The sequence below is a fragment of the Callospermophilus lateralis genome, unplaced genomic scaffold (assembly GCF_048772815.1).
Source record: "Callospermophilus lateralis isolate mCalLat2 unplaced genomic scaffold, mCalLat2.hap1 Scaffold_91, whole genome shotgun sequence".
In the NCBI taxonomy this organism is placed as follows: Eukaryota; Metazoa; Chordata; class Mammalia; order Rodentia; family Sciuridae; genus Callospermophilus; species Callospermophilus lateralis.
This window is the reverse complement of record NW_027517238.1, coordinates 5,788,216-5,803,015: the sequence shown is the minus strand read 5'-3', so window position 1 is coordinate 5,803,015 and position 14,800 is coordinate 5,788,216. Positions and strand designations below refer to the sequence as shown.

The window sequence follows — 14,800 nt, the reverse complement described above, 5'->3', positions numbered from 1 at the left end:
AACATTGAAATAATTTCAATATGTTATAATGATAAATGGCACCCTCCCCCAGCCTGGGAAAGACAATGGTCCCCTGCATGCCACACCCAAGGAGTGCAGGTGATGCTCGGCCCCCACTGATGATTGCCACAGAGAAAGTACCTTGTACAGTTTCAAAAGAAAAGCATGAAAATCTGTCAGAAAAATTTTCAAAGTTCTTTTCAAGGACATTAAAGTAATGCAAATTTAAAAAAAAATTGAATAAACCCCACTCCTACCATAATCCAAGGGAACACAAATCTGAGAGACAGGGTATGATCTGTAGTCTTTAAAAATTCACCTTTATTAGGTTCAGCAGTACATAAAATGATTCCAAACAAGGCTAATTAAAGCATCTCCTCATGGGCTCTTGGAGGCCTGCAGCATTTCAAAGTAGCATCTCCATTCTGGAGTTTTCCATATTTGCTTTACATACTTTTCTGAGGTAATTAAGCATCTCCCTTCTTATCTAGTTTGCATTATTGCCTTTCTTTAGCAAATGTTTTATGTCCCTAGTGTGAGGCAAACCAGTCAGCTAAACACAGCAGAGTTGTAGGTGTATAATGAGTGAGTCCATTAAATATACACCCCAACTCAGGAATGCTGGGGATTGATATTATCTGGAAAGAGGTAAACCTCAAAAATGAATGACAGGTGTCAGCTAAAGCCCATTCTAATGAAGATGCCCCCCCAAAAAGCACAATAAGTAGGATAGTACTGAATCCTTCTGCTGCAGCTACAAGTAAACTACTGGTTTTCCCAAATGCCCATTTTTATGTAAATATGGAAAGTTTGAGGGTCTCTTACCCCTTTTTGTTACAAACTGTGTTTTTAGTGACATTGTCATACTAGGAAATATTACACTTTTGCAGCACACTCCTCTTACTGCTTTTAAATTTCCTTTTGAAATTTTTCGCAGCATGTGGCCGGCCTTCTGTACAATCACTCATTTACTGATTGCATTGCATAAACCACTAAGCTTACTGCCTCCCTGACAGGACTCTCAGATGGGCGGATTGATACATTAGATACAATTAGTAAACATTAAGACTCCGCTGCCAGAGCAAGCTTCGCATTTTCTCTTGTAGGTTTGTGGTTGTATCGAAGTGTTATTTTCAGAGTTCACTCTCACACTAAGTGGCATTTTCAGTGTGTTCCTGTGCAGTTGTTTTAAGCATAATAGAAAATATGAGTGTGATTTTTAAAAAATGTTTTCATAAATGTGGAGGAAAGCAAATGAAAGAAACATTTGCTACCAGAGTCCTTTAATCCTAACTTCACATGCGCAAGAGGAGGAATTAGCACACAGCATTTCCCAAACTTACTTGAGAAGAGAGCCCTCTGTTCAGCGATCATTCCACAGGACCAAATATCCTGAAATGCTCCCTTTAGGAAATGTTGACCTTGCTTGAAGTTGCATATACTCCCTACTGAGTGCTCTGTTAAAGAATGTTGTTTAGGATTGGCTTTGTATACAGCCTTCTAATAGCTACAACTTCCTCTTCAAATATGTGAATCAACTTCCATATGAATATTCATTAAAGATGAAATCCTGTACTGACACATTGCAAAGAGAAAGAAAAGATGGATGGAAAGAAGGAAGGAAGGGAGGCCAAGAAAGAAGGGAGATCAGAGACCAGGAGGGAGAAAAGGAGGGGTCTCTCTTCTTACTTTTTCTTTGAGCAAATGAGGTATTGGCCTGAATTGTTCAGAGTCAGCCTGGCTGTAGACTTCTTGATATTTAGTGGGTAGTTTCTTCATTATATCAGTATGAAATCTGGGGGAGAAAATTAAAGGTTTGCTTTGACTAGTTAGTATACTTCTGGCATTTTGTAAATTCAATTAATTATGTGTGGATGACATGACATCTGTTCTATTCATAACAACAGGCTGGTGTTTTCTGGTAGGGGAACCAGTCCATCCATCATTTATAATCACTGATCTTCAGATGAAGGGGGATCCATTCTGGCTGGTGCCAGTAGCCATGCTTGTTCTTAACTCTATTGCCAAAATATATAGTCTTCCACAAACCTCTGAAGAAGGTCTATTCTGTTTCCACTTGAGATAGGAAATGACACCTGAAGTGGTGATAGATGTAGACCTTAAGCAGTGTTTTCAATCATTATAACCTTTAAGCACTGCTAACCTCCCCCAGGAATCTTTGCCCTTTTCTTTCTGTGTTATGTTTTTTGACAGCTCTGTGAGAGAACAACTCTACCTGACATCTGGTGTAAACATGAAATGTTAATTCTTGGCACACACTTAATATTACCAACCACTTAAGATACTCATGTGATATATTTTATTTTTCCCAAGGCAGCAACACAGATTTTGTATGAGTTTTCTTAATCCAGTACTAGAAATCTATGAAAGTTATTTTTGGGTCTGTAGCTGGAGTTTTGAGTCTCAGATTTATTGTCTTAAGTTAGAAGTAGGCAGATGATGAAGCATCCTGAGCCGCACACGAATGGATTTTTTTCTCAGCAATAGATAATCAGTCAAATTGTGGACTATTAGAAAAAGGTAGAGATGCCTAAGGAGGGGCATAACACCCAGAGGGGACAGCTGAGATACTCTGGATCTTTCTAGGCGTTTAGGAGGAGCAACATTCCCTCTGTAAAGGCAGTGTTCATCCTGCATTCCACAGAAGGTGTTAAAGAATTCACCACTTCTTTTGATTCCTGGTGAGGTATATTGAAAATACATACTCCAAGATAGGAAGCATCAACAAGAACCTGGAGCTAAACTGAAAGAAATGAGGGTTTGCCAAAGGCAAGTCATCATGATTGGACCATCATAATCCCATCATGGAATTTTACAGGAAGTTGAAAGTGTTGAGGAACTTAGAGATGAGTGGATAACTGAATGGCTCCATATTGGCAGAACTTAAAACAAGCAAAGAATGGACTTTTTTTATTTTTTATTTTTTGCAAAAGGAAGTAAGCATTAAATATATAACCTGTAATTCTCAAAAATGGTATATAGAAGATTTGATACCAAAGAATGCGTTGCTCAAGGAATAGTATCTCAGTATGTTGTTTTGAACTTTCAGTTTTTTGTTGGTTTGTTTTGGTTGGTACTAGAGATTGAAACTCAGGGCCACTCTACCACTGAGCCACAACCCCAGGCCTATTTATTCATTTATTTATTTATTTTAATTTTGAGTCAGGGTCTACCTAATTTGCTTAGGGCCTTGCTAAATTATAGAGGCTGACCTTGAACTTGCAATTCTTATGCCTCAGCCTCCTGAGCCACTGGGAATACAAAAGTGTGCCACCTCACCCAGTGAACATTTTTATACACATAATCAAGGACAGATTATAGAGCAAATTTGAGTAGGAATTAGGTTATCAGACTTGTTAAAATTAAAACTTTAGACAAAATGAATTTAACAGACTTTATTTGAGCCAGGAATGATTCATGAATACAATAGCCCTCAAAACCCAAAGAGGTTCGGAGACTTGTACTCTAGTGGCTTTTAAGTAGAAATGTCATTGAGTTGGCTAAGCTAGGTGTTTGCCTAAATTGGGTATGATGTGATGAAGCATTTGATCTATTTGGATGTGGTCTAGTCAGAGGTGTCTAACTGTGTAATCAATAAGCTGGTTGGCTATTTGTGATTGGCTGGGACTTTTGTTTGTTGCACTTTTAGTTGGTTACAACAAATATTTCCAAGTTCAGTTTGATTGGAACTCAAGCTATAGAGACAGCCCCAGGCTAATGACCTCCTCATTTGCTTTACTAGGACTATGATAAGATCTCCTGATAAGGACCATAACAGGGAGTACATGCAAATGTGTGTGTGTAAGCAGGGTCCTTGAATAATTTCTATCCTGGAAAACTACTTCTTCTGAGCTGAATGTAGATCATTAGCAAAAGGAATAGAGAACATTTGCCCTTGAAATTGAACAAATTTACCAGGGCTGAGAACTGCATGGACAGTTGTTATGGGTTAGATGTGAGGTGTCTCCAAAAGCTCATATGGGAGTTAATGGAGGAAGGTTTAGAGGTGAAATGATTGGGTTATGAGAGCTTTAGCCCAATCAGTGCATTAATCCCCTGACAGGGACTACCTTGGTGGTAACTGGAGGCAGGTGGGATGTGTCTAGAGGAGGTGGGTCCTTGGGGGCATATCTTTGGGATTTATATTTTGTCCTTATTGAAATGGGGCACTCTCTCTGGATTTTGGTGGCCATGTCCTGACCTGCTTCCCTCTGCCCCTCTCTTCCTCCATGATATCCTGCCTTACCTCAATCTTCAAGGAATGGAGCCAGCTATCTATGGACTGAGACCTCTGAAAACTGTAGGCCCTAAAACAAACTTTTCCTCCTAAAATTGTTTTTGTCAGGTTTTTTGATTATAGCAGCAAAAAGTTGGCTAAAACAACAATGACACTCATCTTAGTCCCAGAAAAAGTCTATGATGACAAGGAGGAAATAGTCTCCAAGTGTTCTCAATGAAATCCTCAGTGCAAGATGAAAGGAGAGATGGACTATGGAAATTATTTTGGAAGGGAAGAGTGCAAGAGCACCCACTGTAGGGAGCCTTGGAGAAGGAAGAGGTGCCTTAGAGAAAGAAGAGGTGTCCCTCACAAAGCTGCATGCAAGGTTCCACATGGAAAGCCTGAGATGTTTTCTGGAGAACACCACTTCTGAGTATAAAGGCTCAACACAATCGCTGCCATATCTTGGGGGCTGGGATCTAGATAGGTTGTAGTTGAGAATGGCCCTCACAGCCTGGCCTGGTTTGGAAATGCATGTAAAGTAGAGTTACACAAAAAGCCCTTCAGGCTCAGGCGTGTGCCCTCTAAGACAAAGACTCTTCCAGATCTAAAAGCAGTTAAGTGAAAGAAAATATAAACCAACTGCTGAGAATTTCTTGTTTTCCTATTTCTGTGGTTCCTTTTAAAAACCAACCACTGTTGCTTTATCATGGAGGCAATCCAGGGATAAGATTAATTCAACGCAAACCTTTTATGAAAGGTTCACAACTCCATGTTCTAACGATTTTTATTCCTTTTCTTAAACACTAGTTTAAGACATTTCCAAAAGCACCTCAGCCCTATTCCTAGTCTTAAATCCGGGGATTTATATAACACAAAGTTGTAAGACCAGTGGGAAATTAATTTCCTTTGAAGCACATTAGCTTGAAGTTGACTTCTTCCTGGAGCGGAGCACAATTTATTGAAGCATTGTTGATGACCTCTCAAGGTCCAACCTATCCTGAGTTGTAAGCTGACTGTGGGATGCCAACAGTTACCTGGACCATTATGGCTAAGCAGGGAAAATAACGGATCAAAGGTTATTTGGAGACCCACCACGTTGCCCACAGCCACCAGTGGTCATGAGAGCCTGTTGTGTGTGGCTTCTGCAAATGAGCTGCTTGTTCACAGAGGAGGGACAGTATGGTTCCCTTAAATGTGGACACATTATTATCCTGCTTCAAAATGAGATGCCTTTGAGTCCACGCAATGAGGGGTCCTGCTTTGTCACAAACATTTATTTATTGGTATTTTCTCAACATTGTTTGAAGACGCTTTGGAGGGATCCAGGAGTTCTGGATCTTCTGCTAGACACTGGGCATGTCTCTGTTCTACCAGTACCTTTATATTTTCTAGTGGTGATTCTTGTAGTGCTCAGAGATAATGTAAAGCCTTCATTTCATTGTTTTACCAGGGTCCCACATTGCTTTATCTTAAGCATGACATTAAACAAAAGAGTTGACAAAGTCTAGTTTTAGTACTGAAACTGAAATTAGAACTAAACTGAGAATTCAGGGTGCCTTCCATCGTGTGACTTCCTTCCATAAATCCTGTGTTTTGAGAATAAGGTGCTGAGCAGGAGAATTTTTATTTTTCCTTTATTCCTTTGTATAATTTTCAAGGTCTGCTATAATAAACAAAGTGGAGTTGACATTTTAGTTCTTAAAAGAATTAATAAGTATATGTTTCTGCTGAAATCCTTCTATTTATCTTTTCATTATTGCTTTCTTCCTCTGGCAGAAACAAAATAATTACAAGCAATAAAAGATAATGTAGCTGTTATTTATGTTTCACTGTGTCCGTTGGGTAAATGTGCACAGGCACAAACATATGTAGTTTCTTTTCTTTTTTGGTGGAATTATAGATTTGCTAAGACAGTAAACTGCCTGGATGAAGGGAAATTGCACATGGGTGGAGGAAGTGTTTACCCACCTCTACCCCCACTGCTTGCAGGTAGCCTGAGAAGACAGAGAAGGCAGGATTCACAGCAAGCCCCAGCCTTCCCCTCAGAGACAGTTAAAAAGGAGAAGTCCCTGGTGGTTTCTTCAGATGATAATAGCACTGATGCTTACTCTAGAAGATTGGGAAAATTAAGCAAGTTTAAATAACAAAGATAAAATCATCCATATTTTCCCAGTGCCAAAACAACCATCATTTTGCTCTATTTATTCTCTCTCTTCTCTTGTGTACATTTTCCCCATAATCAAGGATCCCTGTGCAAATAAATTTGCACTTTATCATTATAACTAAAGCACTTGCCAATGTTAGTGAAAACACCTTGTAAACAATCTTTTTTTGTAAAAATAAATAACTAAACTATGAAAATAATACCCTTCAATCATTCCTTATCTTTTAAGACACTATTTTGATTACCCTGTACAGTTCATTTTTTTCTTATTTTTATACCTTTTGACATTATATTTAGTGGGTTTTATTTTTATTTTCTGGTTTTGCCTTTGATGTATGAAAATTCTACATAGTTATATCTCTTAGATATGTGGTTTCTGTCATGGTTGATAAAGCCAACCATGTATCCCTACATTGAAAACATTCATCTGTGTGCTTATTTTAGCACTTATATTTAAAATAAAAAAGTATTTTATTTATTTAAAAACTTTTGTATTTGTATTTATCTGTCAAAAAGAAAAAGGAAAAAAGAAAAAAACCTAGATAGATCCCAGGATTCCACAGATCTGAGTCCCAATCCTGGATCTGTCCACACTAGCTGTCCTGCTCTGGGAATATACACATTCTTCATGTGTATAAAATAGATGTGTCACCTTCCAACAGGGTTGCTATACAGATGGTGTATAATCATGCATGTGTTCACAAGAGCTTATTAACAGAGCACTTGTCCCCTAGTAGTGGCTTAACAAATATTAACTATTGTTAAAATTTTCAAATTAAAATTTTAAATTTAAGTGGAGGAACTTGTCATATTTGCCAAACGGATGACTAGTTACCCCAACATTCTTCAATCAACTGTTTCTCTTATTTCTCTTAAATGCCACTTCATGCCAGGTGCGGTTGTGCACACCTGTAATCCTAGCAACTCTGAAGGCTGAGAAAGGAGGATCACAAGTTCCAGACCAGCCTTAGCAATGGCAAGGTGCTAAGCAACTCAGTGAGACACTGTCTCTAAATAAAGTACAAAATAGGGCTGGGGATGTGGCTCAGTGGTTGAGTGCCCCTGAGTTCAATCCCTAGTACCCCCCCAAAAAGCTACTTCATTCAGATAATATTTGTTAGATTAACAAATACTTAAATACATACAAGAATCAGTTTTGTATTGCTTTATTCTGTCTTATTATTCTTTTCTGACAGCCTCACTATATTTACATGCTCTGCCTGTTTTAATTTTATTTTGTTTTAGCAGTTTTATGGAAAGTTATATTATTATACAGCTTGTTTTGCAAATAGACACATGTCTACATATACTCATGTATATGTATGTTATATATCAAATACATTCACTTTCTAAATGCAAATCAAAATCATTTTTAAAATTTCAAGATTTTTAATTTCTATTATTTGTATGTTATTTGAATATTGATGTCTTTATAATATTGAAATTTCACATTCATGAATGTGATTTATATCTTTACATGAAGTCTTAACATTTCCCAGCCAATTACAGTTTCTTTATGCATTAAACTACAGATTTCTTTTGTGAAAGATATCCATTTACATATTGCTTTTAAATGATTGTGACTATTATAAAAAATACTATTTTTCCATATTCATTTACTAAGTCTATGGGACATTTAGTTTTTAGAGAATTGTTGCATGCCTTCCATCAATTCTCAGAAAATGCAATTGTAAGAGTCATTTTTGAATGATCTCTGAAGATAATTCCATTGCTTTTATCACCAAGGATACTACCTTCCATAGTCCTGACAGATGCTCTTCATGTTTACAGGAGTGGCCTCTCATTCTTCCTTTGTCTATTGTTGGTCAATCCAGTTGTAATCCTGCTATTCTAGGGCTGTGATGAGAATCTTTGATCATGAAGGTTAGTCTGTAGTTTGGACTATTTTGAAACATTGTGTGTGTGTGATTTTACTTCAAGAGCACAATTAGCCAAGACTGGTAGTGATCTTTCTACAATTGGCATATGAACCATTTTTGTCTAATCCATCTGTTCTTTTACTTCTTTTTCTTCATTCCAAAATGTTTCTATAGCCACCCCCAACTCCTGCCCCCCCCAAAAAAATATGTATCAGTGACCATGGAGTAAGCTACATACTTTATTTTATAATCTTCTTAGTAGGGTGCTGAGCATGAAACACCCAATAGAAAAATCTAGTCTTATTTCTTTACTTGAGGACAATGAGACCACCACAGGTCAATTGATTTGGATCCAATCTTACTACATATGGTAGGGTCATACTTAAAATCAGATGTCTTGATGTCTCTAACCTTTCTACCTATATATATTGTTGTCTCTTGGGTGATACTAAGGACATGTTGAATTTTGCATGGAAAAATATTTTTATTTGAAGATTTTTCTGAAATGGAGACAAACATTTTGTTGGGAACTAAAGGTAGCTTCATACTGGAAGGGAGACTGGAATGTAAATAGTTCATCCCAGGGTCAAGGACCCAGAGAGGACTTGGCAGCCATCCTCCTTTCCTCTGCTACTCCAGTGTGATGAAACGCCCAGCACATTGCTAAGCCTAAGAAAGTATTTGCTTAGCTAGTGAATGTTTGCAAATTTACTTTCAACCAGATTGGTGAAGAAAGAACAGCCCTGATCTCCTGGCACTTGCTGAACAGGACGGTGAACTCCTTAAGGAGATCAGTTTAGCCTAGCAATTCATGTCATTGCTTATTTTGTACATATGTTTTGTGTGTTTCCAGTATTCAAAGTTCTGTTCTGGGAGTGGGATTTCTATGGGATAGATCATCCAGCATTACTCTGCATTTTTTATTTATTAATTTATTTTAATTAGGTATATATGACAGCAGAATGCATTTTGATTAATTACACACAATTGCAGCACAACTTTTAATTTCTCTGGTTGTACATGATGTAGTTTCACACCATGTGTGCAGTCATACATGTACCTGGGTAATGATGTCCATCTCATTCCACCATCTTTTCTGCTCCTATGCCCCCTCCATATCTTCCCTTCCCTTTGCCCAAAGTTCCTCTATTTTTCCCATGTCCCCCCCCTTCCCATTATGAATCAGCATCCTCTTATCAGAGAGAAAATTTAGCCTATGAATTGGCTTACTTCACTTAGCATGATATTCTCCAATTCTGACCATTTACCTGAAAAGGCCATAATTTCATTCTCTTTTAATGCTGAGTAATATTCCATTGTGTATATGTACCACAGTTTCTTTATCCATTCATCTATTGAAGGGCATCTAGGTTGCTTCCACAGTTTAGCTATTGTGAATTGAGCTGCTATAAACATTGATGTGGCTGTGCCCCTGTAGTGTGCTGATTTTTAATCTTTTGGGTATAGACTGAGGAGTGGGACACCTGGGTCCAATGGTGGTTCCATTCCAAGTTTTCCAAGGAATCTCCATACTGCTTTCCATAGTGGTCGCACCAATTTGCAGGCCCATCAGCAATGTATGAATGTGCCTTCCCCCCCACATCCTCGCCAACACCTATTGTTGTTTGTATTTTTGATAGCTGCCATTCTGACTGGAGTGAGAATGAAATCTTAGTTTTGATTCACATTTCTCTAATTACTCTGCGATTTTCAGAGGCAGGTGTAGACCGGGCCATATGTAAGACAAGAGAAAGAACAGAGTCCTGCAGGAGCCTAGAGCATGAGGGTACCTGAGGTCAGAAGAGGGGAGGCCACAGGGAGGAGGAAGCAAGTAGAAAGTTTACTTTGTGATAAGGAGGGGCCATTTCCTGATAATGGAAACCCTGAGGAGACAGACAGGGAGTATCAAGGAGCCCAGAGATAAGAGAGAAAAAGAAAACCAGAAGAGGAATTTTAATTCAGCTGCTCTGGATTAATTAGTTTAATGACTAACAAGAAAAATACAGGAGGTCAGAGTATATCCAGAGGCCCAGAAATATCCTGTTTTCAAACAGGCTTCTGTTTTCCTTTAACCATTTTATAATGGTAAATACTCAATAAAATTACAGATTGGAAATTTTAAATATTGAGCATAGACTGCTTCCCAGGTTTCATATATTGCAAATGAAATCCCAGGCTAGGTCAGGTTGGGATTGAATCATTCCTCAAAAAAAGAAACCTAAGGTGATAAATTTGCTTCATATGGTTTGTGGGTTTAACCACTTGGTGCTTCCTGACCTTTCCCAGGTGTCTTGATATGTAATATCACATCTGAGGTGTGTTCTTCTCTTCCAGTTTCTCCTCACGTTCTTCCCACAGTTCTTAATTAAATGTTGCTCATCTTTACAACTCACTAAGGCTCCTTGAAACCATCAGTCTTGGTCACTGGAGGTGGCTCCTGTCTGGTTATCTGTTTCCTCTGTAGCCTCCTCCTGCAGCAGCTGTCCACACCATCAGAACCTGCCTCATTGCTCTCTTGCCTACAACACTTGAGCAGCTGCTTATCAGAGAAAAGTCAAATACAAATTTCTTACTTTGCCCATAAAGCCTAAAACAACTAGTCTCCATCTAGTGCCTGCTAGCTCCTGTATAAGTAAGTTTTTGAGTTGCTGTGACTTAAATACCTCACAAGAACAACTTAGTGGAGGCCCAGATTAACTGGAGAAGAAGTGATGGGATGCCTTTCCCCAGCAAAATCAAATTGAGGAAGTTCAATGGTGTGTTTGAAATCCCTACCTTCCAGCAGGAAGATGCAGGCTCCTATGAATGCATCGCTGAGAATTCACAAAGAAAGAATGTGGCCAGAGGGCGTCTCACCTACTATGGTGAGCATCCCTGGCTTGGGCAAATTGGATTTGCAAATTGTGGGGAGATTGTAGCAGAATCTCCTTTCTTAACTTGTTCTGCATTTTATTCTTTCTTATTCTGCTCAGTGAGGATGGACATCTGTCATGGCAGGAAGGAATTAAAAAGAAATAAAAATATGCAATAGTTTGGATATTTATTTCCTTTGCATTTTAAAATAAATCATATGGTAATGAAGTATTTTATACTTTTTTAAGAATGACCTTTTATACCCTTAATACATTAGAGAGAGATCTCCTTTCTGTCTGCTCTCTTCTCTATGAAAGGAGGTTTTATATCTTTCTTTCTCGTCTTTTTCTAAGCAGAAAAAATTGCCTACTGGGAAGAATTACAATTACTGTATCAGAGAATCCAAATAAACTCAGAATCTTGTTGAGTTTATCAGTATTATTTGGTCCTGTACAATAAAGTATTTGTACTCTATTTGCTGCCTTTAATTTGTAATCACATTTATTTGATGTACTGCTCAATTTGGATAAGGAAAGAATAATAATGTTACCCTTATTTGGAGTCTCTTTGGAGGAAAATTAGATTGTCTTTTTCTTTTCAAAATTCATTTCCAATTTCCTTTTGTTTTAAAAAAATTCAAGCCCCTTGGTTTTGATGAAAATATGATTTAGAAAGTATAAATACATGGTTTTACAAATTGCATCTGTAAAATACATATAAATGTAAGCTCATTGAATACAAATTTGCAATTTAATCATTAGAGACATTGTAAAAACTAGTGTGCATTCACCAATTTTGTGAAAGGCAAATTGGATTATGGTCTATTTGTTTTGGAAACTGAGAACTGAAGCAGTGTGCAGTGCCCACCTGGTTAGCACACGGGGATGTTACAGGGACAAGCGGGGTACACAGACTTCTCAGGTCCCCATCAAAAATCTGAAGTCTGTGAAAGCAAAAGGTCTGACAAGATCCATACTTGTTATGTTACCTTGAGCTTTTATGATCTGTCAGAGATGAAACACAGACCTGAACTAGTAGCGCAAATCCTTCTGTCTTCTGATTGTCTCTTCTTTGACATAAGGAGTTGGGTATGGAGGGAAGCATCTTGGGTGTCCAGGTCTCAGTTGGTGGGACAATGTGGAAATGGTGGAAGTGGTGAGAAGATGAGCACTTAACTTACATGGCTGTACAGCTCAAAGCCCCCACAAAGGAAGTCACCTTTGTTCCTACGTAGGCTAGTGTCTTTTTTTGCTCCCTCCCAGGAAAACAAGTGACCGTGGAGAGAGTGCACAGCAAAGTCCAGCTGTCTTCATGTTTCAGCAGTGTCTTTACCTCTCTGTAGCAGAATCCCTGCCTCAATCATAAAGCACTATATGTCTCAGATGATGGGAAACAGGAATTTGTTATCAGACTGTGGCTCAGTCTCTTATTTTTACTTTTCTTTCCTCATTTGTCCTTTTCCTTTTTCCACAAGTTGGCATCTGCTATAATCCAAAATGGCCACAAAAAGTGAGGAGCAGACCAGGGGCAGGAGGGATGAGGTGTCTAGCCACCTGCTCCTCAGATCTCTTTGGCTGCATATTTACCCATAAAACAATCACTGTAACGGAAACTGAATTAGACAATGTAAGATCCTCCTTCTGGAACACAGTGAAAGGTGAAGTTTCCTTGGGGTTTATGGGAAAGGTGAGCAGAGAGAGAATGAAAACACGAGGTTATTTTAGAAATAAGAAAAAGAAGAAAACAATTCACAATAGAAAACCAATATCATCTGCTGTACTTCATAAAGAAGGTAGACTCTTGCTTTAGTCTGTTTTATAGATAATATGATATGTACCTAAGAAATAAATCAGAAATTAAATACATAGAGTTTCACGGAAGTTTCCATTTTAGAAGACTAAGATTGTGCATTCAATAAATGCCATGTAGTTCTCTGTCTGTTCTAATATTTCATGTAAAACGTGGTCTGATAAAATATTTGGATCTCATGTGATGGATAAAGGAGGAAACTGTGATTAATGTGACAGTTATAATCCCAGGGTTGGCTTGGTCCAGCAAATGATCCTCCCATTTGGAGAAGAAGAATACTAATATGTACATTGCTTGGAAATTTTTGCTGGCAACTCAAATCTCCGTCAAAATCTTACCCATGAGTTTATTTGAGATTTCATTCCATTTCAGCATGGTAATTCCTGAAAAAGGAAAATGTGTTGTAATATAAAGTGGAGAGCAGTGATTTTGGACTGAACTATACTTCATATTGGGCAAGTAGTTTTATATAAAACAGATAAAAAACAAAAACAAAACAACAAAAAATAAACAAGAAAAAACTTAGGGTGGTACATTTTTGGTAAAAGCTAAATAGCCTGAGTTTCAAATCAATTTCATTTACAAAAAAGCAATTTTATGAGATAGAAATGGAGAGACAAATCTTCCCATGGTCGCAATTAAATAGAAATAGATAAACTGTTCCTCCATATGGGGAATGCAAATACGACTCCACAGTTCACATCGCATGCATAATGCAACGCGAAACCAGTAAGACATCTCACCTCCCAGTTTGGGATCTAGATTGCAAGCTGAGACTTGGCGGAATACACTGTGTATATTGAGTGGCTTCCATGGCAAGTGGCACATTGCTTTCATCTGTAAAAAGAATTTCCAAATACCTTGTAAAACATAAATGGAAATGATTAATCTACTCGATCCAACTGATTTGCATACATAATTTAAAGTTGCATCAGTTTCTTCTCTTTCCGGTAAAAATATCATATGATTCAAGTGAAACCAATGTATCCATCTTTTGCTGTTTCATTTTAATTCACTCAGAGGTTCCTGAGACGTTCACTGGTTTGTATTTAATTATGAGTTATTTGTAACTTGATGGAAATTGTTTTACTCAGTTATAGAAATTTCTTTCCTATGAAAATTAATATTTAGTTCCTAATGAAGACCAGCATTTTACCGTCAATCACTTATTAAGTTGTCATCACTTGTGATCTCATGATTCAGAAATACACTTGAAAAAAATCAACTTTGTGTACCTGCATTACTCTCTATTAATAGACACCTGAAGAATATCATACAGATAGCAGAGTTTGGAAAACTGAATTAGAAGCTTAATGAATTTGGCTTAGGGAATGAGAGATTGCAGCATCCATCTACAAATTTTATACGTCCACTCAGTAGATACTTAGTGGATTAAATATGATTCTGTCTTCCTGGTCACTTTAATCTGTTACCTGGAGCCTAATATTCATTTATATTTACCTGGATAAGGCTTTTACTTTTTATTTGCTGTTTGCTTTACAGCAAAGCCTCATTTGGTTCAGCTCATAAAAGATGTGGAAATGGCTGTGGAGGAGAGTCTTTACTGGGAATGTCGGGCAAGTGGAAAGCCCAAGCCCTCCTACCGGTGGTTGAAGAATGGAGATGTCCTGGTGCTTGAGGTAAGACAGCCTGCCTGTCATTCTGCCCTCAGCCTGCTCTGTGTTACCTGAATGCTTTCTCTAGTTCCCACTACCAAAAGTGACTCGTGGTTTTCACTCTTTTCCTTTATATCTCAGGAGTGGAATGAATGGAGAATAATAACCCAGTCAAGTACCCAGTCTGCCAATGAGAAGATATTTGCAACTTTGCATATTTTCATTGGCTAAGGGT

General features: G+C 37.9%; 1 pseudogene; it reads left to right on the top strand.

The window, feature by feature from the left end:
- LOC143388648 (contactin-3-like) overlaps positions 1-14,800 on the top strand; it is a 119,228-nt pseudogene that overhangs the window by 21,889 nt on the left and 82,539 nt on the right.